Below are 10,031 nucleotides of genomic sequence, written 5' to 3'. Positions count from 1 at the left end.
CCTCAACAAACACCTGTAAGCGTGAAGGATGCCCCTGAAGGATGCCCGACCAAGAGGCAGCAACCAAAATCCTAAACCCTCCCAGAGACATTTCAAAGGCCTTAAAGGAGTCAGAGAGCCCCCTCCCCCTTTTAAAAATCCTGTGTGCTTTGGAGCCTCTTACATTCTGTGTCCTTACAAAGGAAGCAGGGAGGCGGCTGTAGTTCCCACTTCACACACTAGGAATTGGGAAGTGGAGACATGAGCTACTCAAGGCTCAGATCAACAGATTCCATTCCACTTCCCGGTCTTTGAATTTGGAATATCTCTGGCTTCCTGCACTTCAGAAGAGCGTATTTGCGAGCATAACCAAGAGAAACAGAAGTCCGCCCAGGATATGATCAGGCGTTAAGTTTAAAAGCTCTGTTACATGGTCACCCAAATATCTGTCCAGTTGCCACCTTCTTAAAGAAACCTTTCCTGGCCATCTTGTACTACCCCCTCCTCCCTCCAAGCCCCGCCCCCACTAGTCTATGACTGTCCCTTTATCCCCACTCAATCCAAGCCAAGCCTTTTATCACCATCTAAGATTCTGATGTAGTTACATTTGGGCTTTCTGTCCATCTCTTCCACTAGGCTGCAGCTTTCATGGAAGCAGGCTTGTTCTAGTCTTCCGCACACCTCCTCAGTGTCTTGGTGTCTGGGGCAGGAAAGGTGCCTCTCACTGTTGTTGAAGAGAAAAACGTGCCTGTTCCTTACTGGTGTAGAGCATCAGGCAGGAGCTTTTTCACCTGGTTATCTTCAGAACCAATGCTCTGGGAAGGGCAGGAAGGTGAGTCTAGTCCCCAAGACAAGAACTTCAGGAAGCCTGAGCTGGCTAAGAAAGAAAGAAAACTTCCAAAACGTTTACTTTCAGCTTGAATTTGAACTAAGAAAGCACTGGGGTTTCTTTCCTTTATTTCTGCTGCCCATGCCTTCCTGTTAGGGACATTGAGTCACTCCGTGAGGAACAACTACTTCAGATTCCTTTACACAAAGCCGGTCCTTAGAGTCTCCATTTTCCTGTGCAAATCCATAACTGCAGTTTCAGTTGGAGAAAAGTGCACACTTAAGGAGATGAGAATCACAGAGGCAGGCGGATTTCTGAGTTCGAGGCCAGCCTGTTCTACAGAGTGAGTTCCAGCCAGGGCTATACAGAGAAACTAGAAACCCTGCCTTGAAAAACCAAAAAAAAAAAAAAAAAAGGGGGGGGAGAATCAGCCCTCGAGCACACACGGAGCTGCTCTCTGTGGGGGCAGGGAGAGCAACACCATGGCCTGGGTCTAGTGCCCTTAGTTTTAGAATCCTGGTTTAAGACTGTTGGAGGGCTGGGCAGATGGCTCAGCAGTTAAGAGTACTTACTGTTCTTGCAGAAGCTCCGTTCCTAGCACACATACACACACACACACACACACACACACACACACACACACACACACACAGGCTCAGAATCAAATATAACTCCATTTCTAGTGAATCTGACACCCTCTCTCTGGCCTCTGAGGGCAGTAAGCACACACAGTACACAAACATACAGGCAGGCAGAACACACTCATAAAATAAATCTTAAGACTCTGTGACCTTGGGCTTAATCTTCCCAGGCTCCTGTAGCTAGGACCATGCAAACTGTGAAGCCCTGAAATTATAGACAAGCATTCAGTGAGGTCAGGAATACATATACATACTTAAGCTACTGGAAGGATGATTAGGAATATTTCTTCATCTGCTCACATATGAGAGCAGGACAGAGCAGGTGTGCATGGGACAAGAGCCACACGTAGGAGTTTACTGAGGCCGGCAGATTAAGGTTATGTATGGTATAGGATTCTGGGTCCAGGTACCTAATTCTCTCTTTTTAAAAATATGATGTGCCAGGCATGGTGGCTCATGATCTTAATCTCAGGCAAAGACAGCTGTGTAGTTGAAGCAATTTAGACTTAACCCATTTGTAGGCCTAGCTTACAAATGAATGAGAGTCAGATTATGGTTATTTTATTTCACTTTGACAATTACTGGGGGGTAACCCCTAATCTACTTTTCTAACTGTTGGCCTGGCTATACCTCCAAACCTCAACACAGGTGTGTATTCATGAGTTCGAAGTGAATAAACTTGTAAATAAAGTGTAAAGCTTGGTTTAAATAAAGTGAATTCCAGGTCAGCCGGGACTACACAGAGAAGCCTGGTCTCAAAAAGTTGTGTGGGGGAGCAAATCCAGGGACTCAGATGTAGTAGGCATATGCTCTAAGACTGAGTGAAACTCCTTGCTCCAGAAAGCTTAATTATACTTTTTTGCTTTTATTTATTTATTTAGAAATGGGGGGGGGGTGTCTTAAACACTTTAGCCCAGGTTGGCCTAGAATTCATTTGGTAACCCAGGCTGGCCTCAAACACATGGCAATTCTTCTGCCTCAGCTTCCTGAGTACTGGGGTTACCAGTGTGAGTGACTAAACCTAGCTCTGGCTGCCTAATTCTATCGGCTTCTCTGACAGGCTACAAAAGCCCACTTGTCAGCTCCCTGGAGACCCCAGGGCGGAGAAGGCAATGCTTTGGGTATGTAGCCTTTGGCGCTCTGCAACACAAAAGAAGCCACCTGTTCCTCGGAACTCTGGGCTGTGGTCGTAAAATGAGCGGTTAGATCCTGGCTTACAGAGCTCCTAGGGCTGTCGAGGTGGCTGGATAGTTTACATGGAAGAGTATCTTGAAACGCATTCAGCGTTTGAAAATAAAAAAGGGTTAGTTTTGAAAAAGAACAAAAACAAAAACAAAAACCAACCCCCTGGATTCTCCCACAATATCCCTTGCAAGCCAGTCAGACAATAGAATATAAACTCAAATCCTGCCTTGCTGTTTATGTGAATATGGGCAAATGAGTTAACTTCTGGCATTGCCAGAGGTTTTTTTTTTTTTTTCTCCTACAGGGCATAAAAGCCCCAGAAAAAAAAAGCAAGGATACTCAGATGCTGCAAGATGCAAAATAGACAATGTGAGAAGTCCACCAGCCCCCAACCCCTGAGCAGCCAGTGTGGAAAGTCCACCGCTTGACTATGAACTCCATCAGGAGTCACCCGACCCCCCTTCTACCCCCTACAAGCAGCCCACCCCAGGTAGATGGTGACTCAAGTCTCTGCAGAGACTGGTCCCTCTGTCTCTGTTGCTATGGCACTGCAGCGCGAGCTGGCCAATCAGGAAAGAGACCCATATCTGAGCCTCTGTTAAAGCCAGAGCAGGAAGTCTTAGCCAATGGGAAGGGCGGCAGAGTGGAGCCACCATGGAAACCTCAGCAGTAGGTTCAAACCACGTTTTTCATGTCTCATTTGCAGAGGCGGGGAAGGGAAGCAGGCTGGATTTTCAGCGTCCACCTGCCCCTCTTTCTATAACTTCCATAAACTTCATCTTGCATTTCCAGGAAGACATTCAGGAGCATAGCAGGGGTGACCAAGAGTCAGAACTGACTCCAGCTTAGCAGCACAATCCTTTGACGTCCCCTCATCATTTCCCCTCACCCCCACATGCTCAGCACCGCCGGTGTCTATGACCTTAGCCTGACCCTGTAGTTCTACCCAGCTCCATCTGACCTAGGAAGAGGCTGTGTAGGCTGCACAAAGATCCAAGCCCCAAGTAAGAAAAGGAACATGGGACTCACTCCAAAAGGGCGTTCGTTTGTCCTTCAGCTTCGAGGCTTTGAGCCGATTGCTTAACATCTCCTCCTAGGGACAGGGGAGGACAGAGAGAAGGGTCTGATCCAGATAACATCTCACTCTGTAAGATTAGCAGAGAGAGCAAATGGGCTCCTGTGGACACATTCTGGACTTACTGCGTTTCACCTTTATCTAATCAAAACGAGTCTGTAGGAAACGGCTTCTCAAGGAGCAGCCCCATTAACAGAGCCAGTGGTCACAAACAAGGTTGGAGAGTCTACTATGTCCGTAAGTTTCCAGGCTAAGTTGGCCACTCATTCTAGAGCTCATGCCCAGAGTGGTGATGTAGCAGCCTCTTAAAGCCACACACTCCCTGAATGTCAAGTCATGACCTAAGCCTCAGCTCTTGTGTGCCTGCATCATGCACCCTTCATCAGGCAGTCTTTCTTCCTCGGTTAGCAACCAGGGAGCCGTACATCCTCACACCTTTCATTTTGCAAACACGGAGTTAACAACAACTATAAGGGAAATCGTGTCACAGGCTTTCCCTACTCCCTTCTGGCTTCACTCTGTTGCCTGGCAACAGTTCTATCCAGAAACCTGGGTGTCATGCTAGGCAACTCTCTCACGATCATCCTTCCTGGAATACATTGCTCAGTCATGGCCATTTTATCTCCTAAGTGGTCCTTGACACCATGCACTTATCTTCTCCCAGACTGCTTCACCAGCCCAAGGCTCCACTATGCATTTCTTGAACTCTACACACTGGCTTTCCTCTGGCCTCAGCTTGGTATGCTTGCCCATCCCACCCACAGTGCCATCCCCCATAACCACAGTGCAGAAGAATCTTAAAACTGTAAATCTGATCACGCTCTCTGCTGCTTACTTAGAACTTCTCCTTTTTGTTGTTTTGTTTTGCTTTTGAGACAAGGTTTCTCTGTGTAGCCCTCCCTGGCTGTCCTGGTACTCACTCTGAAGACCAGGCTGGCCCAAAACTCAGAGATCTACCAGCCTGGGCTTCCTGAGTGCTAGCATTAAAGATGTGAGCTGCCACACCCAGCTAGAACCTTTAAGAGTGGAAGTAAAAGTCCTTAGCATGCCCAAGATGTGTTTCTTCTCCATTCCTGCTTCCCCTGCATCATCCTGCCCTTGTACACAGTCTTTCTTCTCTGCCTAGAATGCTCTCCACCAACGGCATTATTCTGGCTAATCCTACTTCAGCCCTTGGCTCAGTGGTTACCTCCTTAAGGTTTCCCCAGCCTCTATGATCAGGTTAGTTTGCCCTGTGACAGGTTCTCCTGGCACCATGCCTCCCTTTCTTTTCTTTTTTAAAAATTACTTTTTTATGTATATGGGTGCTTTGCTTGCATGTACATCTGTGCACAGTGTGCATGCTTGGCTCCTGAGCAGGCCAGAAGTGGGCTTCAGATCCCCCGGGACTGGAGTAATGGACAGCTGTGAGCTGCCATGGGGGTGCTGGGATTCAAACTCAAGTGTTCTGGAAGAGCAGCCAGTGTTCTTAATCTCTGAGCCATTTTTCTAGTCTCTACTTCTTATTTTATTGTATTTGTAACAATAATAATAAGCCATAATATACCATGATATTATATTATTATTATTATTATTATTATTATATTAATTTTGGTTTTTGTGACAGGGTTTTCTGCGTAACCCTGGCTGCCCTGGAACTTGCTTTGTAGACTAGGCTGGCCTTGAATTCGAGATCCAGCTGCTTCTGCCCCCTGAGTACTGGGATTAAAGGTATGCGCTACCACCATCTGGCTTGCTTCCTTTTTTCTTTCTTTCTTTTTTTTCTTTTTTCTTTCTTTTTTTTTAGTTTTCCTTTTTTTGTTGTTGTTTTGTTTTTGGTTTTTGGTTTGTGTTTTTTGTTTTTCGAGACAGGGTTTCTCTGTGTAGCCCTGGCTGTCCTGGACTCACTCTGTAGACTCAGAAATCCACCTGCCTCTGCCTCCCAAGTGCTGGGATTAATGGCATGCACCACCACTGCCCGGCTACCACCTGGCTTTCTATCTCCCATTTTAAGTAGCAGAAAATTTATTTGCTCTAGATCACACACGTAATAAATGATGAAACTGGTGTTAAAATACAGGTCTGTCTGAATCCAAGGCTAAGATCTGTAAGCAGTCCCCACATGCCTGCGTAGTGAGCACTGGCAGTACTGGGACAGCCATTCAATTGCTGACTACTTACCTGCAAAAGACTTAATCAATCAGTTGATTTTATATATATATATAAGTTTTTGTTTTACTTTTGTCTGTCTGTCTGTTTCTTTTAAGAATGAGGCTGGGCTGGAACTCAGAGATCTACCTACTTCAGCCTCATCAGGGCAGGGATTAGAGCCACCATATGTCAGCTGACATCAGTGGAAACATTCCAGTCTAGACTGTCTCGCTAGTTATAACAAGAGCAAGTAGGTTCTTCTGTATTGCTGTCTGTCAATAATAATTCACAGCCAGTTCTTGCATTCTCCCTTGTGTAGAAACCTCTCCAGAGGCCTGTAGAACCAAGGGCATTCGGTATCTGGAAACTAGCAAGCCTATGTTCTCGTCCCAGGTCAGTCACTTTTCCTCAGCCAGCAAATTTCAAAGGAGAATTAAATAGGTGATTTTGACAAGCAAGGACATAAAATCATCAATTCCTGTCACCCTGGTTTCATAAAAGAAAGGGCAGCCTGACACAGAAAAATGTAGGACAGACAATCTCAGAATTAATTTAGCTTTATAAAAAGTCCCTATGTTGTCCTGGTTCTCATTTCGCCGTGTCCCAGTGTGGACTCTGTCGGAGACTGGCCCAGGTCTACAGAACCTCTGCTCTAACCCAGTAAAGAATGTGTCATCAGCCAGAAAAACCAGAACGCAGTGCTCTGGTGTCAGGAGGGTTCGTCCTCCCCTGATTTAAGAAGGAAGGAAAAAGCAAATGTGTCTGGCACACAGACAGGAGGCTAGGCAGACTTCTCTGTCACACTGTAGCTTCGTGTCCAGCTTTGATCTCTGTTTGAAGGGGCAAAGTCTTCTTCTCTTTTTATAATACCATGGATGCCCGTGAGCACTGAAGCCCACATTCCAGCAAGCAGAACCTACTGAAACCAGAATAGACATTCCAGCCTCAGGACTGGAGGCCTATGAGAAAGCTGAGTTACTCTTGCAAGGACAACACATTAGTCCCTTGGACTTTTGACCTTGGTCTTTCTCATCAATCTACTCATTCGCTTGTTAATTCATCATTTGCTATTTACCATCATGCAAAATTCTGTGTCAGTGAAGGGAAAGGATGAGTTGACTTCTGTTCTCCTGGAGTTCAGTCTGTGAGAGGCACGTTCAATTTAAGTCGGGGATCAGTGCCATAGCAGAGCACAGATCACATGGGTTGTCAAGTTACAGGATCCAGAACCATTCAAGAGACAAGCCTGTGGGCATATAGATGAGGGATGTTCTCATTTAGGTTAACTGAGGTAGGAAGACCCGCACTGTATGTAGGTTGTGCCACTCCACGGGCTGGGATCTCAGACTGCACAGACAGGAGGAAGTGAGCTGAACAGCAACCTTCTCTGCTCTCGGCTTCCTGACTGTGGATACAAGGTGACCAGCTGCCTCAAGGTCCTGCCATCGTAATGTCCCTGCCATGACAGATTGCACCTCAAACCAGGAGCTGAAGGAACACCTCCCTGCTGCTTCTGCCACAGCAGTAATAATAGAAATGTATGAAATGAGAGGGCCTCCCTGAGTCACTGGCTCGCAAGGTTAAGGGATACTGATGGGGCTGAGATGGAAGGAAGAATGACAAAGCCTGACTAGCACACAGAACCACGACGAGCATAGTGTGATTGCAGAGGGATGAGCCACAGGGAAAGACATTTACTATGGAGCTAAGGAAGAGACCATGGTGTACTTGCTGGTCAAAGACCCTGGTACTTCTGTTAAGCAGACTGGGGTATAGACCATAAAAAGTGATAAAATGTACACGTTCTTATTTCTCAAAGACAGGGGAAAAATTGCCTCTTTTAGAAAAACTAGGGACAGGAGAGATGGTTCATGGTTCAGTGACTGAGAGGACATGCTGCTTCTCCTGCAGGGGACCTGGATTCGATTCCCAGCACCCACATGGTGACTCACAACCATCTGCAACCCTAGTTCCAGAGGAGCTGATGCCCTCTTCTGACCTCCAAGGGCACCAGGCATGCATGTGGCACACAGACACACATGCAGGCAAAACATTCCTGCACATAGAATAATAAATCTAAAAAGAGAAAGTTTAAAACCGAAGTTAAATGGACATCGAAGGTAATGTTGATAATGACTTCAAAATGGTAATAGAGTTGGGTGTGGTGGCTCACACCTGTAATGCCAGTACTCCGGAGATTGAGGGAAGAGAACAAAGTACAAAGCCAGCCAGGGCTGCAGAGCAGGACGCTGTGTCACAATAACAAACTAATAACCATAATAGAGTCAACTTTACGAAGCACTTCATCCAGTGTATTGTATCTCTGACAGTCCTGGAACTAGCTCTGTAGACCAGGCTGGACTCCAACTTAGAGATCCTCCTTTCTCTGCCTCCAGAGTGCTGCTGGGGTTAAAGGTAGGCACTACCACCGCCTGTTTTCTTTTTTTTTTTTTTAACTTATCCACTCTTTAATCTGTATCTCTGTAAGGTAGGCACTGCTATTGTCCCCAAGTTATAATTAATAAAACCAAAGTACTCAGGGGTTAAAAACTTGCCCAGATAAAGCAGGATTTAGAAAAGCCCCACTCCCTGCTTGGTTTGTTTTGGGCTTTAGTGTTAAGAGATTGAACTTAGGGCCTCGTACATACTAGGCAAGTGCTCTCTACTGCTAAGCTACAGTCCCAGTCCAAGAGATTACCCCCTTAAAGAAAGTACAGGCCGCTGGACAATGGTGGCACACGCCTTTAATCCCAGCACTTGGGAGGCAGAGGCAGGCAGATTTCTGAGTTCGAGGCCAACCTGGTCTACAGAGTGAGTTCCAGGACAGGCAAGGGCTACACAGAGAAACCCTGTCTCAAAAAACAAAACAAAACAAAAAAAGCAAACAAACAAACAAAAAGAATGTACAGGCCAGAATAATGCTGTCCTTTTAGAGTTACTGACCTGGAGTAGAATTGTAACTCAGGCTCTTTTTTAAATCTTTGTTTTATGTACGGGAGAGAACAGGTCACAGCATTCATGTGGAGGCTTAAGATTGGTGCTTGACCTCTTCCTGGTGTCTGCTGCACTGTGTGCTCCAGACCAGTGGCCTGCAAGCTCCAGGTGATTCCCCAGACTCCACCTGCCACCATCTTGCTGTAGGGATGCTGGGATACTAGACACATGACTCTGCAGTACAGCAAATTCAGGACCAGTCTGGTTGGGACAGGAGGGAGGATAGGTCGATTACAGTATGTTTTCGCTAATGGATCAGATGAGGGGGCTGAGGGAAAAGGAAATGTAGGATAATTCCAAGGCTTTCTGCCTGAATAACCAGGGGGAATGATGGTATGGTTACTAAATCAGGGAAGACTGTGGGAGGAGCAGGCTTCAGGGGAGCTGGGGGCGGGGTGCACAGCTAAATCAAGGGTTGTGCTGTAACACATATGAGCTTGCTGCTGCTCCTCCAGGATCTCTAGTGAAGGGCTGGGGAAGCAACTGAGCCTGGGAGGTAGGTGGGGTGGAAGCTGGGGCCGCATAGTGTGAGGACTGTGCAGATGCACAGAGCACAGTCAGAGCATGAGAAAGAAAGAGGAAGGTGACCACAGAAACCCAGCCTGGCCCAGCTCCACAGACCAACCCCAACCTCAGACAAGTTGGTTCCCCACTCAGGACCCTTTGTTTTCCCTTTATAAGCAATGGCCAGCGAAATCATTCTGCAATGCTTCTGAGGACTAGCAGCCAACCCTACAGCCACTTGCCAGAGGAAGAGACCAAAACTCAGGGCCACCGCCAACAAATGAAGCCCCAAACTCAATAGAACACAGACCAAAGAGGTATGTCCCAGGCTGAAGGGCTGTGTGGGCAAAGTCATGGGTACCTGGAATAGAATCTAGACTCTAACACTTGCCAGTAAGGTGCCAACAATTCTTGGTTAGAAGTAGAGGTTCTAGGTTATCTGTAGAGGGCAGCTGGTACTGACCCAGGCACTGTGTTACACACTTGTAATCTCAGCAATAGCAGACTGAGCCAGGACGATTTTAAGGCTGAGGCCACTCTGGGCTAAAAAAAGAGATGTTGTTTCAAAGTATGACAAAGAGATAGTTAACAACCAAACACTACCACTACCACTACCACCACCACCACCACCACCACTACCACCACCACCACCACCTTCACTACCACCTCCACCATCATCACTACCACCACCACC

The 10,031-nt window shown here is 46.7% G+C and overlaps 1 long non-coding RNA gene across 2 annotated transcripts in view; it reads left to right on the top strand.

The window, feature by feature from the left end:
- LOC116069799 overlaps positions 1-10,031 on the top strand; it is a 31,011-nt gene that overhangs the window by 12,935 nt on the left and 8,045 nt on the right. The window contains exons 1-2 of one of the 2 annotated variants that reach the window (XR_004110144.1): positions 3,263-3,303; positions 9,515-9,654. This is a non-coding gene — a long non-coding RNA (uncharacterized LOC116069799). Of the gene's footprint in view, positions 1-3,262; positions 3,304-9,514; positions 9,655-10,031 lie in introns of those variants that run through there. The other variant, XR_004110143.1, reaches the window with a different exon arrangement.

The sequence above is a fragment of the Mastomys coucha genome, unplaced genomic scaffold, assembly GCF_008632895.1.
Source record: "Mastomys coucha isolate ucsf_1 unplaced genomic scaffold, UCSF_Mcou_1 pScaffold22, whole genome shotgun sequence".
In the NCBI taxonomy this organism is placed as follows: domain Eukaryota; kingdom Metazoa; phylum Chordata; class Mammalia; order Rodentia; family Muridae; genus Mastomys; species Mastomys coucha.
This window is presented reverse-complemented; position numbering and strand designations above follow the sequence as displayed.